Below are 23,089 nucleotides of genomic sequence, written 5' to 3'. Positions count from 1 at the left end.
AGAGAATCGACTGCACTTTCACTATCCGACGTGTTTATGATGCGCCAGCGGACGTCATTGTGTGCGTCTGCTGCTGTGGGGAAACTATGGAAACTACAGTTTTCTATACAGCGGACTACAACATGGATGTTCAATAAGAACGAGGGACTACTGTAGACTCATCTAGAGACTCTGCACCGTGCTCTGATGCTGCTGCTTTGCTTTATGAACGTGGATAACAGAGAAACAGATTCTTCAGGACCAAAGTTGGAATTGAAATAAAAAAGGAAAGTGAAACTTATGCTCGTCACCCTCTCCCTCCGGTCCACATTAATACAAATGATCCCAATACGTATGATTGTATGAACTAAAGATCTTAAAATTAATACAGATGTATTTATTATAAACGTTAGTCCTTAACATCTATCACTGTGTATATCACCATTCAAACATCTTTTAAAAGTTGAACAAACCCCACACAGCTCAGTAAAGACTGAAATGTTGACTTTATTTGATAATTTCAGTGAAAACTAACGTTCATATTTCTCTTTTTGATTATAATACTGATGAACGTTCAAAACAAAGCACTTTGGCAACTTACCACCTATGTTTTAAAATGCGTAATAAGCACCGTAACTTTCATGATATCATTTCTCGGTCATAATCGGTTGTTTCCGTGAACGGCCGACTGTTGAGTGACGGCAAATGCTGCGGCTGCAAGGCATTGTGGGCCAGCATTTTCGCTTCTCCTGTCGGTTAGGGAGGTCCAGTGGTTCCTAAGCTAAAGGAGGTTATAAAGGAAGTTTGAAACCTCCTTTCCTTTCATTCTCATCATTCTAGAGAATTCGAACGGCACTTATCATGGCTGCCACTGAGGGACTTCCGGGTCATTTCACTCCTTTAGGAAGGTTCCTAAGCTAAATGGACTATTCGACTTCAGCCTCTAAATGCACACCGAGGATCGAGCGTTGAGGAGCTCGAACCTAGGAGACACTGATGGGTCCTCCACGGCTCCTCCACGGATGCATTTCCGGGAACGGTGGAGGCGTGACGCACGGCCGGACTTATCTCAGCAAATGACAGCTCTGCATGCATCCCCTGGATATTATTTTAGAACCTGGGCTGCAGTCGGATAGTTTAAAAATCAGCTCCTAAGTTCTAACCCTATCGTCTATTCCTTGACCTCTGAGTGAAACGTCACGGGGTTAAGGGATAGTGGATAGGAGAATTCAAAAGGACTTAGGAGAAGAGACTGCGGTACTTTAGAGAATCCGAATGCACTTTCACTATCCGACGTGTTTATGATGCGCCAGCGGACGTCATTGTGTGCGTCTGCTGCTGTGGGGAAACCATGGAAACCACAGTTTTCTATACAGCGGACTACAACATGGATGTTTCAATAAGAACGAGGGACTCCTGTGAACTCATCTAGAGACTCTGCTCCGTGCTCTGATGCTGCTGCTTTGCTTTATGAACGTGGACAACAGAGAAACATATTCTTCAGGACCAAAGTTGGAATTGAAATAAAAAAGGAAAGTGAAACTTATGCTCGTCACCCTCTCCCTCCGGTCCACATTAATACAAATGATCCCAATACGTATGATTGTATGAACTAAAGATCTTAAAATCAATACAGATGTATTTATTATAAACGTTAGTCCTTAACATCTATCACGGTGTATATCACCATTCAAACATCTTTTAAAAGTTGAACAAACCCCACACAGCTCAGTAAAGACTGAAATGTTGACTTTATTTGATAATTTCAGTGAAAACTAACGTTCATATTTCTCTCTTTGATTATAATACTGATGAACGTTCAAAACAAAGCACTTTGGCAACTTACCACCTATGTTTTAAAATGCTTAATAAGCACCGTAACTTTCATGATATCATTTCTCGGTCATACTCGGTTGTTTCCGTGAACGGCCGACTGTTGAGTGACGGCAAATGCTGCGGCTGCAAGGCATTGTGGGGCAGCATTTTCGCTTCTCCTGTCGGTTAGGGAGGTCCAGTGGTTCCTAAGCTAAAGGAGGTTATAAAGGAAGTTTGAAACCTCCTTTCCTTTCATTCTCATCATTCTAGAGAATTCGAACGGCACTTATCATGGCTGCCACTGAGGGACTTCCGGGTCATTTCACTCCTTTAGGAAGGTTCCTAAGCTAAATGGACTATTCGACTTCAGCCCTGCTCTCATCGCAACGCGATGTTTACAGTGAGAACATCTGTGAGGTCCGTGCAGAAAGCAGAGCAGTGTGTAAAATATATATCACTCAGTATAACAGGCCTACTCTCTTTATTTGTTATAGTTTAGTAGATATCTACAAAGAGTCGATATTTTTCTAAGACCATTTAGTGCTTCACATAATACAATACACAACGGCTGTAGCCTGATTATGCTTTAGGAGCTGTGTGTGTGTGTGTGTGTGTGTGTGTGTGTGTGTGTGTGTGTGTGTGTGTGTGTGTGTGTGTGTGTGTGTGTGTGTGTGTGTGTGTGTGTGTGTGTGTGTGTGTGTGTGTGTGTGTGTGTGTGTGTGTGTGTGTGTGTGTGTGTGTGTGTGTGTGTGTGTGTGTGTGTGTGTGTGTGTGTGTGTGTGTGTGTGTGTGTGTGTGTGTGTGTGTGTGTGTGTGTGTGTGTGTGTGTGTGTGTGTGTGTGTGTGTGTGGTACAGTGTGTAGGTGCGTGTTGTACAGTGTGTAGGTGTGTGTTGTACATTGCGCAGATGCGGCGGACAGACAGGTCTCAGTTGGTTTGGTGTCCTCTGCTTACTTTTAATACTTGTAAATACAACTTTTGGCCCGTAATTTCAATTCCCCATTTCAGCGACCAGAGAGAGGGGGGGGGGGGGATATATCCAGTCTCTGATTGTGTTACGTTATTATGAAAGTGCTCTCATACTTTAAATTGCATATATTTATATAAATATATTTGTGTGTGTGTGACCGCATCTGTAGCCTGTTATTGTCTCATTATACCGCACTCTCAATGAATTCAAAGTAAATATATGGGGGAACAATGTTCAGCTGATCTAACAGAGATTATAAAATACAGCGCCATGACAAAACACTCGACAGCTGATGCAGCTGATGCCACTTAATAATGAACGGACGTCGCTTTAATATGACCGCTCAGAGGAGAGGAGTTCTCATTTCTTTAAACGTCTGCTGCTTCCCCTCCTTTCTCCTCGGTCCTCCGCTCGCATCTCCTGTGGGCGGGACTAAGTCTCGAGGAGGGGAGTCGAGGAGGGGAAATTTAAGATTTGAGAAGCCTCTATGGTGTAGTCCAAACGATAGCTGGGGATTCTGGGTAGTGTAGTGTCTTCTGCCATCCTTTACTCAGAAAAAATATTTGTTTCTCCGAATCGAAGGGGAAAAATACAAAAGCATTGCACACAATTTAAACCAATCAATGTTGTGTAATTAACAAGGATAATCTGGTGTTTTTTAGTCGATGAGTAGTGCAGATATCACTGTAAAATCAATCGACAGTAAGGAGAATACTTACTTCCGGGTGTACAATTCTCCGTTATCCAATGGAAATGGACGCTCACATTGCCTTTAAAGGAATGGTCCACTCATTAGATAATTAATCAAAACTTCAGTATTTAGTGAAACATTATGTTTAAACCATACCCTGAAGAAATCAGCGATATTCCCCGGTAAATAATGATTTTATAGCTCTTTTTTATCAAGACCTGTATATTCCGTCTGGCCGCCGCCATGTTTGCCATTTTCAGTAGTCACGTGATGGTCGTGACGTCATCCATGCGTTCACTTTGTCAACACACGGAAACATGGCGGGGTATTTCAGTTCGGACTCGTCAGCAGAGGAACAAGTTTTGACCAATGTGAAGAGATTGGATGGGGGAATTCAGCCATACATATCAGTATGGCAATACGACACCCTCTGTCCTAAGACCCTCACATCGTACAAGGAAAAACTTCCGAAGAAAACCCACAGTTTAAAGGGAACATGGGAGAAACCTCAGGGAGAGCAACAGAGGAGGGATCCCTCTCCCAGGACGGACAGACGTGCAATAGATGCCGTGTGTAAATTGAAAAGATAATACATTTGCAACATAGGTAGTCCACATGTTTGGAAATGCATGTGTGTATAATGGGAAGATGATATAAGATACTATATGTATGCATGTAGTACCACCCTTGCTAGCGATTCCCTCTCTAGTTTAGCATACTCAGCTTTGTTGTCCCTGGCCATAGAATCACGATTTTATGGGGCCGGAAAAAACTGGGGTAAAATACACACTAGCCGGTACTACGCTATATGGAAAGGCCACCAAAAACTGTCCTGGCCTGGACGCTAAAGGACGTTAAAACGGGGCTAGCCGCTGCAATGGAAATGCGCTATAACATACCTTATTCTTACTCCGAGCACTACTTCTGCTCCTCCGTCGCTTCACACTTGCAGAGGGCGATTTCTCAACTGGCCGAACTGGTGTCCTGGTCGGTGATGACACCAGAAAGACCGATGGTACTGCATCTCCATTGAGTAATGGTTGTTCCATAAATCCCATGTTATGTTTTATCATACTCTCAGAGTAGTCGTCCGGAAATTTGAAATGTTCGCTGCATACATGAGCCTGTGAATCTCTCGGTTCGGGCCGGCCACATTTCGCTAGCCACTGCCTCCGAATGTACTTCTTATGCTTACCTTTTGGCAACAGATGGAACCGAGCATTCCGTGGATTGTTCCTATCAGAATTGTGGCAATATTTCGCGATACAGTGAGGCATATTTGAAGAGAGAAACTACAGTAAATAACATGGAGATCAACGTGTCTTCGAAAACCAAACGCATGGTTTACGTCACGTCCGGAAAATGGCGGCGCCCACAGTGTTGATGTTATTTCGGTATATAATCAGTTTAAAATCACTGATAATGTCGTCGGATTAAAAAAAAAAAAAAAGAGACTGGCAGAGACTGGTCTGTTTTATCGGATGATAATTATTTAAAAATGAGTGTCATGAGCATACCATTCCTTTAAGGGCAGCCGACACAAACGAATGCCGTGCTTCCATGAGCGTCACATCCCGACGCAGATGGGAATACATTGCAATCAGTTGAAAGCTATTTGCGTCCCTTTATGAAGCTGAAGGAGACTAGGAGCGTCACAACTGGACGCCACGGACACTGACCAAACGTCGCTCCTGGACGCTTAGGGAGTGAGAGTGTGTTGGTCAAAACACTGAAATACTTCAGATTCTCTGTAAGTGCACACTGCCTCTTGACTCCACAGACATGAACCAATGCAGTATTGTCCTGCACAGTCTGGACATGCATTTCATGCTGTTCTATAGTTCTGGGTTGAAATGCCCCTGTTCTCACTTCTTCCACCTTAAACAGTGACTTCTCACCCAGACAAAATCTGCAAACATAAGAACTGGAGAAGCTTTCCACAAATCCCCCAAGAGAATGGGCCCCAAGATTATCTGCCACTACACTAAACACTGTTCCTTTGATTTGTTTTGCCTAATGCTGGGACATACAGGCCCTCCTCTTCCAAGCTCACAAGATCCTTGAGCAGTGGCTTCAGTACAGCCGTAACCAAAACTTTTTACATCCTCAGCCCTGCAGAGAATTGCTAAGAAGATGGAGGTCAGAGAAGATCTGAGCAGTGCAGGAACATCAGCTAAAACCCAGTACACAGCTGTGACTTTGTGTTTTTTCCTAGATGTGCCCAGAGGATTGCATATCTCAAAGTCATCAACAAATAGAATGATAGCAATGGTAGGATGTTCTCCAGAAAATAACTCATTTGTTTTATAATAAATGCCATCAGAAGATGACCTGTACTGAGTTTCAGCATTACTTTGAGCTTCTTTGTCATGCAAGATCAAATCCTGGATCTCTTTCCGGCTCAACAGCTGAAGCATCAGCTTCTGAATGGGGACATACTGGAAGCTTCTCTCTCCTTCACTACTAAGTACATACTCCACTGGTTCCACCACAGCAAACTGCTCCGTAAAATAAGCCCTTCTCTTATATGCAGAAGAAAGTGGACCGCCACTGCTCAGAGCAGAGGTAAAGGGGTTGGCATCACAAAGCTCTGTCACCATGCCTGACACAACAGACTCATCAATCTCACAATCGTGCTTCCTCAAACAGGAATTTAAAATGTCTTTGATAATGGGACCTGATGCTGAATGAGAGATAACATGTAGCTCTTCCACAACCTCATCAATACACCTGTTAGGTACATTAAAAGTGCCTTCGAGTTTTAGAAACAACAAAGCCAAATTATTTTCAATGAGGTTTGGTAGATCTCTCACATCATTATCTTGACCATCATCAGTAATGGACAGTTCACCATCCTTAACATCTACATCACTGTTATCATCTGTATTTGAACAACTTGCATACCTCTTTAGCAGGTCTTCTTTAACGTCTTGCAGCGAGTGAGGAGTATGCTTTCGGCTTTTGTGGGAGGCAAATGTTCCGTAAATGTTAGTGCTGAAATTGCAGTTCTTAAAAACACAGGTGACAGTCTCATGTTCTTTCAAATGTCGACCAAGGTGTTCAAAAAGCTCTCTTTCTGTGGAGATTGTGCTGGCACTGCAACACTGGCAAGTGAAAGACAAACCTGCAGCTCTGACGCTTTCCTGAGTTTCCTGAGAGGGATTTCTTGATGGATGTGATCGAAGGCTACCCCATGTTCTGAAGGAACAACAACAATCTGGATAAAGACATGGCAGAGGTTGCCCACCATGGCGTAACCTGTAATGTTTTAGCAACCCTGTTTTTGCAGAGGTTTCAAATGTACATAGTTTGCATCTCCAGCGCATTTTTAATTAGAATTAAATTGTTCTAGATATAAAAGCAACATTGCATGAAATGAGCAAGAAACACAACAAAAAGAGACTCTCTGCCTCTACTACTTTGTATCCTCTCACAGAACTATCCACAGTTCAAAGGCTGCTAATTTTGGTCAAACAGCAATTTGCCTATACCGTGCAACTACAACTAATATCTACTGTATTTAAATGACAAAAGATGACACCCACTTTTAAAATGTCCTTTGTGTATTTCTTCAGCCTGTCCTCGAACACACAGCCTTGAATGTCGGAACTTGTCCAGGTGTGTTAAGTGGGAGTGGACTTGAAATCCTTAACTCAAGGTGTAGAAAAATTAAGTTATCAAGCTTTACATTACTTACTACAACTTGAATTTTGTTTTAAGTCAATTAACGCAGAAATCAGAGTTCAAATTACACACAATATTAAGTTGATGTAATTACCAACATTATTACGTCAACACAACTTGTAAATTAATGTTTGCAACTTAAAATGTTTATCTAAATCAATTAACTCACATTTTTAACTTGCAACCAATTAGGTGGATCTGAAAGGTCCCCTGAATTCGTTTTTTAGAGTGTAACCAGCAGGTTGTCGGGTTGTTTCCACCTCATAGCAACCCATTTCTTGGCAGCCGTAAGGCCAGCCTAGAGAGGTCTTTTCTGGTACCCAGTAGCCGGCAGCTGAGATAAGTCATTTAAAAGAGACACAGATACAGGTACAGTCAAAGAAAAAAATATGTCGGACAACTTAGAGGAGACCCCGTTCCAAAAGCGAGCAACAGGCGGGCATTCCCAGAACATATGGAGAAATGTACCAGGAGCCCCCATGGAGCACAGGGTACACCGAGCATCTGCCAGAAGACCCATCATATGCAGCCGTTTGGGAGTCAGGTAAGTTATATGCGCATAGTTCAGGTGGATTTGTTGGTGGTCGGGATTGTGAGACGACTGCCGAATGTTAGCCCAGACTGAATCCCAGTTAAAATCAGGTCTCAATTCTGGGACATCCTTCCTCCACAGTCTATCTAAGGGAAAGTCACCATAAGAGGACTCAAGTAGGTGAGTATAAAACATAGAGACAAAGCCCCTGGATGTTATTCTATCAGTGATGAGTATGTGGAATGGATGCCGTGCTAGTTGTTGATCCCATGGGACCCCATAAGCCTTAAGGGCTCTCCTAAGCTGTAGATACAAAAAGAAAATAGGTGCCTGGAAGGTCATAACAGCCTTTAAGATCCTGAAAAGAGCAGAGACCACTGTCACTGTAAATATCTCCCAAGGTCTGAAGACCCTTCCTCCCCCATTGGGAATAATTAATAGGCCTCCGCCCTATGAGTAATTGGTTGTTGTAAACAAATTGGCGAATTGAGATGCCAGGGGCATTGAATTTCTGTGCATTTCGCCAAGTCTGAATTACATGAGTAATCAGAGGGCCAAACCTAAGCTGACATTGTTTGATAGATATGTTTGTGTAAATTATGTCCTGAAGTCTCCATGGGGAGACTAACTTCTCTTCTAAAGCCCGCCATGAAACCACAGCTTGGGGGTCAAACCAATTAATGAAAGGACCAGAAATACAATTTAAAATGTGGTACTGCCAGCCCCCCCCATCAAGCCTCCTTCGTTGAGTAGTGGACATTTTGAGTCGAGGCCGCTTGTTCCAAATACATTTTGAAATTGCCGACTGTAGTTTCTGCCAATGACCATTGGGGGGCGATAAAGGAAGCATTGAACTGATAAAATTAACTCTAGGCAGTATATTCATTTGAATTATTGAAGCTCTGGCTTGTAGTGAGTTGGGCTGGCTCGACCACCTATTGAGGTCCTGGAGAACCTTGTTGTACGTGTCTGTATAATTATTCTTTATAGTCTTGTTAAGGTTTGGGAATATTTCAATACCAACATATTTGAAATGTTCTACCACAGGAATGTTTGCAGGGAGAATAGCTGGTTTGGCAGCGTCGTTGAGAGGCAAAAAGGCAGACTTGGGCCAATTCATCCTAAAACCTGCCAAATTCCTCTATTACACTAAGCAGACAAGTTGTAGACGTTGAGGGGTTCCGCATAAAAATCAGCACATCATCTGCGTACAGGACAATGTGATGAAGCGAGCCTTGGATAGAAATGGGGATAATATCCTGTGATTATCTAATAAATTGGGCCAGTGGCTCAAGCGAGGGGGCGAAGAGCCCTGGACTCAAGGGCAGCCCTGTCTGGATGACCTTGCTACAGAAAAAAGCGACGAGATAGTTTTGCCTGTTAAAATCATTGCTGAAGGGGCAGAATCAAGTACTTTGATCATATGGATGAACCCCTTACCTAATCCCATAGACTCTAGAACAGCCCATAGGTATGACCATTCTAGCCTATCAAAAGCCTTCATAGCATCCAGAGATAATACAGCCGCTGGTGTTTTATCATCTTTGCTAGCGTCAATGATGTGCAGCGATCGCCTGAGATTGTCCGAGGCTAGGCGACCTTTTATGAAACCGGCTTGGTCACAGTGAACTAGAGATGTCATAAAGTTCTGTAGGCGACGAACCAGGACCTTTGCGTACATTTTAAGATTGGCACCAAGTAGGCTTAAGGGCCTGTAGCTGCTACAATCAGATGGATCTTTATCCTTTTTTAGAAGTAAAGAGATAAGAGCTGTATTAACATCTCTGGCAAAACTACCCTGTTCTATTGAAAATGAAATCATGGAAAGCAACACCGGGTCCAAAAGGTCCCAGAAGGTCAAATAGAGCTCTGGGGGGATGCCGTCCCACCCAGGCGCCTTACCCTTTTGTATGTCGAGGACCGCTGCTTTAAGTTCCTCCAAGGTAATAGCCTCAGCCAATTGTTTGGAATCATCCTCTGTTAAGCATGGTAATTCCAGCTCATTAAGAAAAGCCTCATATTTAGTTTTATCAAAAGTGATTTCAGATCTATATCATTCAGCATAAAAGGATTGAAATGCATCATTAATCCGCTTAGGGTCGGTGGTTATCTCCCCTTGCTGGGTTTTGATAGAAGGGATGTCAGCGAAGTAATTTTCATAGCCAGCAGGTGACTAGGCTTAGAGCCGTGGAAGTAATAGAGTTGTCTTGTCCTGTGCATAAAAAATTCGGACCGCTGTCTAAGAATTTAGTTGATTTCTTTCTTAACTACCTTTAACCTTAAATTAAGCTGTTCAGTGTAATTCGATTGAAGCGTTCAGATTAGCGTACACATTTTCTAATATTTCCAATTTGGAGAGTCGAGCCTTTCGCAGATTAGATGCAAATAGTGTTGAATTGCTCCTGATAAATCCCTTAATTGAGTCCCACAATATCCTAGGATCTTCGACAGATCCTACATTAAACTAAAAAAATTCGGTGAGTTTTGCCTTAAATTATTTACAGAAATCATCATTTTTAAGCAAAGTTGTGTTACATCGCCACCTAGGGGCCCGGGAACAGAGTTTTCTTAGTGAGGTGGAGAGTAAGATGCCTTTGTGATCGGAGAGAGCTATTGGCAGCATGGAAACATCAGTGCTGTCAAAGAGATGGGGTGAGGCGAACAAGTAGTCAATTCTAGAAAAGGTCTTATGTCTGGAGGAGAAGAAAGAAAAGTCTTTCGAAGAGGGGTTAATCAGGCGCCATTGGTCCACTAGCCCTGTTTCGTGAGCCCACGCACGCAGGGCAGAAGAAGCCCTCCTTTGGTCTCTTGTCTCAGAGGCTCCTGATCTATCTATAGCTAGGTCCCATACAGCATTAACATCGGCCCGACTATAAACCAGTAGTCTGTCAACCCCAACATGGCAGTGAGCACATTATAGAAATTTCCCTCAAATGAGTTAGGAGCATATGCTGAGACCAGCACAATTTTCCAATTAGAACATTCGACTTTTGCGATAGTTATCCGGCCTGTTGTGTCTGCCCATACATCTAAAACTTTTATATTTAAATTGCGCTTAGCCACTACGGTCACTCCCCGGATTTTAGTACTTGCAGAAGAGGATGCTATGACATGAATTTGTCAGCCAGTCTTCCCGCGTCAGTCTCAGTAATGCCATATCCACCTTTTTCCTCCTCAACAAGCCTAGGACACTGGTGCGTTTATGTGGAGCGTTAAAGCCAGGGGCGTCGCCTGGACCTGGAAACATTCGGGGCTTAGCCCACAGTGGCGGCGCTACAGTCAAATGTTCTACTGCAAGACTGACCACACGCACACACACAATTGCGCCATCTAGTGTCACAAACGTATGCCTGCATTAGCTTTGTTACGGAAATGGATTGTGGGAGATTCTCATAGCACATGAGGATCTCTTGAGGGTAAGGTGCCTGTATTATGTCGGTGGACAAAATGTATGTTTTTATTTTATAAGGACAATAACGTACTGTTGTGTTTGTTTAGTTTCATGTTAATTGTTTAATGCTCACAGTCACAGCAACATGTTTTTTGTGTGATTGGCTATTTGCAGTGGCGAGCCGTGACTTTTATACCTAGGCCCTCTGACCCCCACCCCTTCCCTCGTGTTATTATGTCACAGCAGCGTATACTTCAGCGGAATATCAAAACAACGGCCCGTTGGTTCCAAACGCATCAATGAAAGCGACCCTCTACCACACAAAACAACACCTGTAAATAACCCTATTTGTGTTCTTTGAAATTGAAAAGGATATTGCATTGTGTTTGTTACTTTCGTTGCAGTTGTATGTCTTAAGTGTAATTTGGCATGCTTTTATTTTGAAGGCGAGTTAATGCTGTTGACAGGAAGTTGTTGTTGCTATGGAAATAAGAAAAGTTGCACAGCGGGCGGAACTTGTCATAAAGTCCGCGATAATAACACCCACCCATTTAGAGGGAAGATATGATTGGTCAATTGTACTGTCATTTGACATTACTCTCTCGTTTTAGTTACTATAGCTGGCCCTCTGTGAATTCATAGCTGGACGTCCAACAGCTCCTCTCTTCACAGACTCCAGAGAGGGGCTTCTTTCATTTAACCCTTCACATTCAAACAGAAACTGAATAGGCAGATTCGCAGGATTTATTTCTTTGGAAATGTTATTTTAAATACAATTAAATCAAGTTATTTTGGTAAAACTAATGAAAAATATAACTAAAATGTTTTTAAATATTATTTTGTAGAATATCTTAGGCCCTCACAGAGTTTTTTTAAGTTTAATGTTTCACATCGCTTATGAAAAATATACTTATCACTATTGTTTCACACACAGTGACGTCACGAGCTACCCACAATGCAACGCGCGCCATATATATATATAAATATGCCATTTTCCTGGAGGTGCAAATATCCTGGAGGTGCTAATATAAACAGCTAGCTAACAGAGCAGAGCGCACTAGGTTTTTTTTCTGAATTAACGACCGAAGAAATCGCTGCATGTCTTCGGATTACATCTCTGGACTTGAGGGGTGTGCTCTAGGTCGTTACCAGCGTGAACTAGAGCTGTGTGGGTTGTCCGATTGCCCTTACTGCCTGCAGATGTATGGAAAAACGACGCTCGAAAGTGGCCTTCGTCGATTTTGGCTGCATCTATGTCTATCTTCTGGAAACACCAGGTGAATACCCCACTTGTCACAATAATATTATCATGCCATTGCATATATGTGGTATTTTAGAGTTGACTAGATATTGATTAAGGCAATAGGCAATAGACTACCCGTATGTGTGTGTGAAAGATTACGATCACTGATATTTTGTTGTTGACTGGACACTTCTTTTTTAAAAGAGATAGCATGTGAGGATCTCTTAACCTCTTAAGCCCTGAGCCTGTATTTCAGGTTTCAGGCTCGAAAATGCTATGCCCAAAACAAAAAAGTGCTGCAGGGACTTCACCCCTCATGTCTGCAGCAAGCTGCTCCCTGAAGGACTTCTGGGTGTGTGGCTTCGTCCTGCCGGGGTCACCCCTCATCTTGTGCAGCTCCTTGTGGAGAAGGAAGCTGTTCACCACTGCAGTGTCCAGAAAATGGTAAAAACAAGTCTTGTACCATTTCATGGTTTTGTGGTGAACGCTGTAGTACCCAATCAAAGCATCGGCACATCCACGCAGCCCATGCTTCTGTTGTAGTCCACCACAGCGTCAGGAACGGTAACAATCTGCCACACACCAGCCCGTTTCACTTTCCTCCTGACAGTCTGTCCACTGAATCAGAAGATGCAGAGGGAGGCTGAGTTAGTACTGGTGCAGACGTCCGGCGGCGTCGCTTGGATGTTGATGGCTCTGGGGCAACTGTATGCTGATCTGATGCACGTCGTAGCTCGGATGAGGCAGATGTTGATGGCTGTGATCCAGAAGCCATTTGATTCTCGTCTTCATCACTGTGAAAACAAATGTGGAAAAAACAATTACTTTGATTACTTCACTGGCTTATTCTTTCAAAAATGTAACTCAAATCAGAAATAATTCCTCCATTTAGTGTGTGTGAATTAACAGTATATATATATATATATAGACTGATATACAATACAGCTTTATTTATAAACTGCTAATAGTCAATGTCTGTAGAACTACAAAACATGTAACTTGCTTCCCAAGTAAGGCTGTCACTCCTGCTATGCGTTCCTGAATCTCACTGCCATGTGCGGCATGTAGCTGCTGTGTGATGTCCCCGTGGACCTGGGTGGCTTTAAAGCTCTTCCAGAGAATAATTGAAGCCTTGTGTATGTTTGACTTTTCATGTTCTCGAAAATAATCCAATGATCTAGTTTGTGTATCCTGAGGTGGTGAGGGTGTCCCTTTGATCCCTTAGGCGCATTCACACTGCGGTACTTTTCCCACAAAGGTTCATGAGAACTCTTTTATCGCGTTCACACCAAAAAGAGCCGGTACTAAAATTAGTTCATGCGAACCTTTTTACCCCCTCGAAAGTCCCTGCTCTCTAGCAGGGACTTTTCGAGCGGCTCTTTTGTGAGAAAAGAGCTATATTTCTGATTGGCTGGGCGAATTGCAAACCACGCCCCGTAAAACTCCCAAAAAGTTTTGTGAAGCCGCCATTTTATTATCCTCGCATTAGCATTATTAGCATTAGCATTAGCCCAGTGCAGAAACGCAGAGAGACTAACTTATGGCAACACAAAATAAAACATGGGAGCGGTGGAGATGAGGAGGTGTCGGCGTTCTGGCGATTTACTCGGAAGGCTTCAGTAGAAGCTGCTGGGAGTCCCAGCAGCTTCTACTGAAGCCAGTCCCTAACTCCAGGGACTTCCGGCCGGGGACTTTGGGCGGCAGTATACGCCGTGAAGTGGTTTGCGGCCTGCCAGTAAACCCAAAGCAGAAGAAGAAGAAGTGACGTCAGCGGCTTCATTTGCCTAATCCACCCCCAGGGACTTTTTTTTCCCGCATGAACCTTTGTGGGAAAAGTACCGCAGTGTGAACGCGCCTATTGTGACTCCTTTGGTTTGCCATATAATCTACAACTAAAGCAGAATGCTGCATTGGCAGTTGTAGAATATTCGAGCCATTTAAAAGTATCAAACCAACTTGGTTGAAATGATCTCTTTTGCTGGCCAAACATGCCGGATGGAAAGCAGTGATGTCTCACTTGCCTTGGCCCTGTATCTGCAGTCCCTAAATCAGTTCCCCAGTTACCCATTGACTCGTGTCTGTTCTGATGTTCCTGTTCATTGTTGTTCTTATCTGTTGTATCTCCTTCTTGTGTGTCCCTTTCTCCTGTTCTCCTTTCTTCATCCTCCACTCTGTTTGGCTCATCTGTGATGACTGTGTAGGTAAAGACAAACAAGTATTTTAAGTCAATCAGTTTCCAGCTCTGTCAAATAAATGAATTTCTAGATACACAAATGTGTCTTCATTCAAATGAGTGTCACCACACTGTCACAAAATGTAATACTAACCAATTGAAAATAGTTAAATATACATTGGAAACCTCTTGTAGATATCACTGTTAGAGTAGTTATCTGCCAATAGGACAGAATCATTCCTATACAAATGCAGTTTGAGTAATTCACTTAATATATTTACTTAACACTTTAATATAGTCATTTTCACTTAATACTCTAATATAGTCATCTTTCTGCATTCAACACTAAGGAAAGCTGTACAATTTGACATGATAATGAGGAAAAAAGGCCTGCGGCAATGCAGATCATTTTTTGATCATATCAATTTTAAGATGCGGGTCAACGCTCGCATAACTTGTAAGTTTACTGACAGGTAGGCCTACATACCTTGTTCACCTGGCTCAGGTGGTGGCTCTGGGGTTGTTGTGTGAGCCACCACTTGCGAATTGCCGTCTTTTTTATAAAAATGTTTTCTAATGTCCATCTTCAGAATCTCCGCGTCCGGGGCTGACAGTTTAAAGTTTAAACATTGTCACAGAGGAGAGAATACTGAATACATATTTACTGTGAATGTATGCAAAAATGTATGGCATATGGCTGTCTAACAGAAGTTAAATCTATTTCTCACTTATTCTGACAATGTACTTAACCCCACATAAAAGAACGCAATAAAAAGAGTTGTTAAATAATAGTGAAGTCACGTTGTAATAACAATAACTAATCTCTCTCGGTTTTTCTTTTTGAGCTTTGCTAAAAGCCACTGTGTCAAGTGTCCATCTTGGGTTGCCGTCCGGACTTCCGGACCATCTCGCACATGCGCAGTATCGATCGGGCAGGGGGACGGATCGGGTAGTGACAGACGCCATTACACCCCCAACCGGCCCTCCCACAAAAATAACCAAACGGTCCGCAACCAGAATAAGAACCAAAAAGATTGAGCCCAACAACATCCCATGTTAACATCAACCTGACAAATGTGCTAGTGGGAAGCTATAAAATGTAATTAGCAGGTCTCACAAATGTAACATGGATAGCAAAAGATGTGTAATAACATCTAATAATAGTGCGTATATCAAAATAATGAAATTAAATCTATACATCCTCAAATATACATATCCATACATGCTCATAAAAAACTATGTAAATGTACAGCCAGGGATCTATGAATCATTAAATGATTAATGTAGTAACTCACCTAGCAGACCGACAGTAACCTAATCCCAAGAACATATCAAAAATAAATGTAGCAGATATAACTGAGCTTACGATCAAGTGTACTTATGCAGTAGCTGCCCGTTAACCGGGCGTAACGTTACCGATAACGCTAATAAAGATAACTGCATTTAACAAGTAAGTGTGCCAAAGCGACAGTCCCAAAAGAACAGAGAGGGGAAAAAAGGATCCCTTGCAGATAGATTAAGCCGGCCTATTAACGGAGCTAACATAGCTAGCCACACATAGTCAACACAGTATTGCTACAGGCCCAGAATAGCCTGCTTCGTGTGTACAGGTTCATTATAAAACACGTGAAACCGGGTGTGCTAACGGCGCTAATACAGCTAGCCGCATATAGCTTCCATGGATAGTCACAAAACAGTAGTCAGTTTACAGCCACAGGGCTTGGGCGATCTTGATGTGCAAACCTGTTACTCATTGCCAACATGAGGTCTATGATCCGGTGAAATGGTCATCGGTGCAGCTTGCTCCTCTCCCAGCTCCACCGGGACGTCAACGAGGCGACCAGGAGAAGGGCGCTTCTCCAAAAACCGCTCCGCATCCACGGCTGAAGCGAAGAGATGAGTGGAGTAACCCATTCTAATCTTGAGAGTGGCAGGGTAAATCAAGAAAGCATCCAGAGCCCGTGAGAATGCTCTTCGGCATTTAGCTGTATAATCGCTGAAGTCAGCAGCGAAGAGGAGAGCTCTGTTACCGATTGAAGGGGGGTGTTTCCTCGCCTCACGGAGGAAAGCTTGGCGTGTGGAGAAGCGTAGACAGCAGAAGATAAAAGCCCGGGGCCGTTCTCCCTCCGTAGGGGGACCGCCACGGGAGATTCTGTGCGCACGCTCTATTTCAGGTTTAAGTTGCTTCAGAGCGGGGAACCAAGTGGATATCATGCGTTCCAGAAACTGCACCGGGGCGTCACCCTCCGCGTCCTCGCATAGACCATAAACCCGACTGTTGCACCTCCTATTACGGTCCTCAAGATCCGCTATCTTCTGTTCGAAACCCAGCATCTTTTCTTGAACGGTGGAAAGGACGGTAGAATCTTTCTTGGAGCTATTTTTCAAAGCATCCAGCTCTCCTTCAGCTGAAGTAATCCTTGTCGTTACAGTTGCTAGCTCTGAGTGTATAGCATCAATCTTGTTAGCTACTCGATCGAGGCTAGCATCTAGCTCCTCACGTAGCAAGGTCCTCACCACTTCGGCGATGGATTTATTATCTTCATCTTTCAACGGTTTAGTCGATGTTCCCTTTGCCTCCGTCATTCTTATAGCTTTCCAACAGATAATTCGCCGTGAAATTACTTAATGTGTAATACTAGTGGGATGTTGTCGGTAGGGTGGCCATTTCCATAACACCAAAAAGGAGGACACTTTTGGATTATCTTTTAGTTTTTATCCTGGCTTCACTGAATCCTTCACACTCAAAACACAATGAGACTAGTGTACTAACCACAAGTTGAAAGTCTATTTTCGATACTGTTGCCCTTTCCTGGCTGCTTCCAAGAGTTTTTTGTTTGTAAGGAGTCTCTGGTACATGTCTGTGCACTCAAATGTGAAGTTGACACAAATGTGCAGCTCTGCCTTGACACTGTCCACATCCAAACGATGTCTCTCATTTCTCCATGCTGAGGTCATCATTGAGAACACACGTTCTGTATGGGCATTGCTACATGGGATGGAGAAGATGTAGGCGCTGACCTTCCTCAGATTCACAAGTGGGACTTCTGCTTTGGAAAACAGTTTGAGATACCGCTCGTCACTGTGGCATCCTTCCATTTCTGAAGAGCTGAGAACCATGCCATATTCCTCATAGAGTCCATCCATGTCAATGTCTTTCAGGCTGCAGGCTTGGACTGCATCACTGTATTCTCCATAGGACTCAGCAGTTGTGAGGCCAAGCTTTGACACTTTACTATGAAAGCTGTTCTCAGAGAAGTCATACCTTTCACTCACGTATTTCTTGGCTCTTTCATAGAAAACAAGAAAATCAGCCTCACATTTCTTTGCCAGATCAGGGGTTAGCTGCTTGAGTTTGTTGTTCACAGCAAAGCCAAAAGATGTGTCCTTTAACCTTCTCTCAAGTTTCCCTTTCAGTTCAGTCTTTACCTTAAACACAGAGGTTATGCTGAATGATTTGGCCTCAAGTGCTTCAATGCAGTCTGAAAACACTTTCAGAATGTGACTGAGGAAGAGAAAATACATCTCAGATACTTTCAGGGCTCTCAAGTTTTGAACAGAGTTCAGAGTGAGATTTTGGCAGCGGCGGGGCTTTGGGTGGGGACGGTGGTCTTATCTGATAAATGACACATAAATTCATACAAATAAAAACATATTTATTTCATTCTTAGTGAAGGGATGTGTGTGTGTGTGTGTGTGTGTGTGTGTGTGTGTGTGTGTGTGTGTGTGTGTGTGTGTGTGTGTGTGTGTGTGTGTGTGTGTGTGTGTGTGTGTGTGTGTGTGTGTGTGTGTGTGTGTGTGTGTGTGTGTGTGTGTGTGTGTGTGTGTGTGTGTGTGTGTGTGTGTGTGTGTGTGTGTGGTGTGTGTGTGTGTGTGTGTGTGTGTGTGTGTGTGTGTGTGTGTGTGTGTGTGTGTGTGTGTGTGTGTGTGTGTGTGTGTGTGTGTGTGTGTGTGTGTGTGTGTGTGTGTGTGTGTGTTGTTGGTGTTGGTGGCAACCCTCTCCGCGTCGGCATTAGAGTGAGGGAGCACTAGAACAAGTTGAGCTATTTTAGTGAGCCTCCCAAACTGGCTCAAACCGGTCACCTTTAAAAAAAGGAACCAAGATACTCTATTACTCAAATGCTTTGCTTTTGATTTCAATTGATTATGTGTATGTCATGTGGTGCCAAATATTTCTTACCTTGCACTTGATTGAGGACATACTCCCCCAAAACTCCTCAACATTAAAGGTGGTGGGATCTTGGGGCATGGGGATATCCATCAGCTGATATTCCAGGAACTCCTCACACACCTTGTCCTGTTCCTCCCATGGAAAGGTAGTAGTTCCTGAAATCTAAAAAGAGCACCATGTGTAAAGAACTGATTAATGTATTCAATCAAAGTATTGAAATCCTGGAAAATGTTGAAACCCTTACCTGTTGTTAGGAGATATAGGCTTAAATCTCCTCGCGTTCCTACAAGCTGTTATCTTACATGAAGGGAATCCAGAGCATACACTTAACCGTTTAACAATAATCCACTTTAATGGTAATATACAATGCAATACAATCAAATACATTACCATACACAATCATATCGTATTATGTGTAATGTCAGGAGTTTGGCCTACTCCTGGCTCCTGCCCACAGGCCACCAGACCTCCTGTCCCAGCGACGCGTGAAGAGAGAGACAGAACAGCAAGCTGGATAGGCTTTCATACCAAATGATACAGGAGGGGGTGGAGTTTAAGGACAACTGGTCCAGTCATCTCATACAAACACCTCTGACCCTCACTGTCTCCTATTTCTGCAGCCTCTGCACCGACACACATCCCCCATCACATTCCGAGACCACAGTGGGGTCTCGGTCCAGCTCCCCCACAGCAATAAAACCCTTACCAGCCCTTGGTCTACCGCCATTTTGGTCCTCACATTTATGAAAGGATGAAACAGATAACTCAATATAAAACACACTTCTTAAATATCAGATGCTGCAATCCCTCTTTTGCACTCTCCTAAAAGAGTGCAACTTACACAAGGCACTTGAAACATAACTATTGTCATTCCTCTCCAATATCATCAGAAGCTGAGATCCAAAATATTTGAAATCGTGAAGGAACAGAACGTCACTTCCCATGGCAGTGAAGGAACCATGAGGGGGCAGCTGAGTGCTAAGAAGCGGTCTCCTGGTGGTGAATCATCAGCCCGCCTGCCCGCCCCCCCCCAAAGGAATAGCCCACACGACAGCTGATAGGGAGGGGGAGATGCGGCTTTCCCTTCACGGGTGGAACTGATCAGAGAGAAGTAGACTCCTCTGCTGCTCGACAAGTCCCCCAGCCCACTGCCAGCCGCTTCCAAGTCGTCTGCTGCCTGGATGTCCTCGACGTCCTTCCCCGGTCCGATGATGATGCCTCCTGGGACGACTGCTGGATGGATGTCCTCGAGGTCCTTCCCCGGTCCGATGATGATGCCTCCTGGGACGACTGCTGGATGGATGATGGATCTCCTCGAGGTCCTTCTCCTCCAATCCGCTGATGACAGCCTCCGAGTCGACCTCCCTGATGAGAGCCCGATCCGTCCTGATGTCGTCTAGGGTTCTCGCAGGTGTTTTCCCCCCGCCGCACACTGGCTCCGCACAGTGGTACCAGTTGTCCCCCTTTCCTTGTAGGCGGACGGCACGGGATGTCCTCTGGGTCACTTGGTCGGAGCCGGAGAGCCTGGGGTTGACAGTCAGCCTCCTGCGTCTCGGGTCCCCCTTTTGGCATCCACAACCTGTGTGGAGAAATCTGATACAAATCCCTCAAGCCTACGCTCCGGGCTCTGGGGCCCTCGGCTGTTTGACCCACCAGTGCCTGGCCACTTGGAGCCTGTTGGTGGGGTGTCTTAAAACAACAGACGTCGGTGCACAGGTTTTCTAAATTAATTGTGCAGCTTCAGAATCTTAATACTTGGACTGTGCCAACTAAATAAGAACCCCAACATCTTTAGGTAAACTAAATAACATATTTCAATAGCTCTGAATTTCTGACAAGCATCTGTATTTATTTTTAAATGAAATCCTTGAGATCCCATTAAAAATCTAAAAATATGATTTGAACTGCCAATGTTTCTGGTAAAGAAACACACTAATCTTATGGATTCAAAAACAACCAAAATCACAATACTAACAAAGTGAATGGCTTCCTGGTGATACTGCTTCTACCCGTCAGTGCTTAGATATTATCCCGCTGAAAAAATGAATACAGAATTCCAACAAACTGTCCTCAAATGTCTTTCTATTATGTATTTAGATTAAATGTATATCCCCATAATGACCTCAACAATAAAGTCTATGGCTTTTACTTCTTTACCAGACTAGTTACATGATGTTGTCCAAATTACATTGTGTCTCATTACATTACTATGTTTTAGCTTAACTGTAAATATGTTCTTTCTACATTTCAAACCTCAGTTACTTTAATACCTGTTGAAACATTAGTTGACACATTACTCACTGGTCAGCCTCTCCAGTATTTCATTCTGGACTTACATCTCTCCCAGCAGCCCCTTGGCCACTGATTCTCTACCTGTGTTTCCTGCTATAACTCAATCAATATTAGAGACATGTCAACATTCACCAAACAGCCTCTTATCCCCAAATATGGAGCAGGTCAATTCTAAAACTGTCAATCAATGGTCAGATTGAACAATGGAGTTGGGCAGCAGGTTCCTTTCAGTCCCTAAATGAAAAATGTACATTGTAAAGTTTACACTCCCCCTTTTTTACACATTCTCTCATGTGTAAACAAAAACCTGTATGGGAAGAAAACCTTCAGGTCATAATGGATTATAAGACAATACCAAACATTTTTCCCAGTAAACACTTGAGAGTGTTTCTCTCCATCATTCAGTCCTAAAAGAAACAGAATTCCAAATTTCATAGTTTGAGTTTCACATTCTGCAAACCGCCACCTCCTGTGGGAGTGAAACATCATCAACCAGATTAGATACGGTTTCCCCTTTTGTGCAATGTTAGGAAACCTCTCATTTCACACATTATTATCACACAAAAATAATGTGTTAGTCCAAAACATGCTTGATTAGTCATCGTTTCAAATCACGCAGTTGCACTGATCAGGTGCAGACATACACACACTCACACTCACACTGTCAGGTTGTAAAGTCAGGTCTGGTCAGGTTCACCGCAGAGTCAGTCATTGACAGTGCCTTCCCAAGTTACCCTGTCGGTCAGTTGGTCTCAGTCTTTTTGGCCATGTGTTGTGCTCTGCAGAGACTTTGATGTTCCAGCACAGGCCAGCATCCTCCGTCTATACAAATCTGTATATATGGAGCGCCATCACTTATTAATTCACAATTACAACTATAATGTTCAAGATATCTCCAACCCCTCCTTGCTGTTTCCCACATTCCCTGAAAAGTGTCTAGCCAAAAAAATGTCACTTCCTTATTGTACTATTACTATTACTGCAATTCATTTACACCTAATTAGTATTAACATGACTAATAGATCTATTTCAGAAACATGTGTACATCACTATCTTGTGTCAAAACATTACTAGGATCTGTAAAGCTCTGCTATTTATTCCATAACTCATTCTATCAATTTATCTTCAATTCTGGTGCACTTAAAGAACAATGTTACCCTCTTTCACAGTGCGTGGAACTCTGGGTGTCTGAACATGAAACCAGTACCTCAAATTGAAATACTATATTTTGTTTAGAACCAGCTTTCCCTTCAACATGACCTATATAAATAAATATTTATCTGATCTTATAGAGCTGTTACTAAAACTCTCCCTTTGAACTGATCAATACTGTAACAAATTAAAACACTACCAAATTCACACACGAATAAAAAATCCAGTGCATACTTCCTTCATGCCCCCCCCCCTTTTTTTTATCAGTGTGTATTAGACTGATTTTCCACTTCCCTTTAATAGTCCCCCTCTTTTCCGCTATTTTTATTTACCACTTGACTAATTTATGGTCCATAGATCTTCTTATCTTCACTTATTTATCAAGTCAATTCAAGTTCTTTACAATACATTAGTAGATACCTTGTGGAGTCTTCACAATAACTAATCCCCTCTAGGATATGAAATCCATTCATCTTCAAGCAGATACTATGTCCTTATTTATGTTTAGTTCACGATAACAATGGTATAACAACCACATGTCATCCATTCTGGTCCACCTAAAAACCAATGTTAAACTCTTTAGCAGTGTGTGGAACCCTGGATGTCCGAACATGCAACCATTCCTCCCTCCTTTATCAAGGATTTAAAAACAGAAGTCATTTCATATTTCCCATGGTAATAACTATGCTACAATGGTGAAATCAATTATTTAGATTGGAATACTATATCTGGCTTGGCACCAGCTCGCCCTTTAACATTATCCATACAGATAAAGATTTGTCTTATAGAGTGGTTCCCAAAACTATCCCACTACTTTATTCACACGTGAATAAAAATGTCAAAGAATATTATGTTAACCTGATGAAAAGATTGAAGAATATGGTTGTATTCTGAACCCTCAGTGTGTTCTCATTTTACTCTAATAGTTTACTGCTATTTTTAATTTAATAAATCTTTCTGTCTTTACGTATTTATGCTTTAAATGTGCGTTTTGTG

The sequence above is a fragment of the Pseudochaenichthys georgianus genome, chromosome 9 (assembly GCF_902827115.2).
Source record: "Pseudochaenichthys georgianus chromosome 9, fPseGeo1.2, whole genome shotgun sequence".
NCBI classification, from domain to species: domain Eukaryota; kingdom Metazoa; phylum Chordata; class Actinopteri; order Perciformes; family Channichthyidae; genus Pseudochaenichthys; species Pseudochaenichthys georgianus.
Note: the sequence above shows the minus strand (reverse complement) of the source record.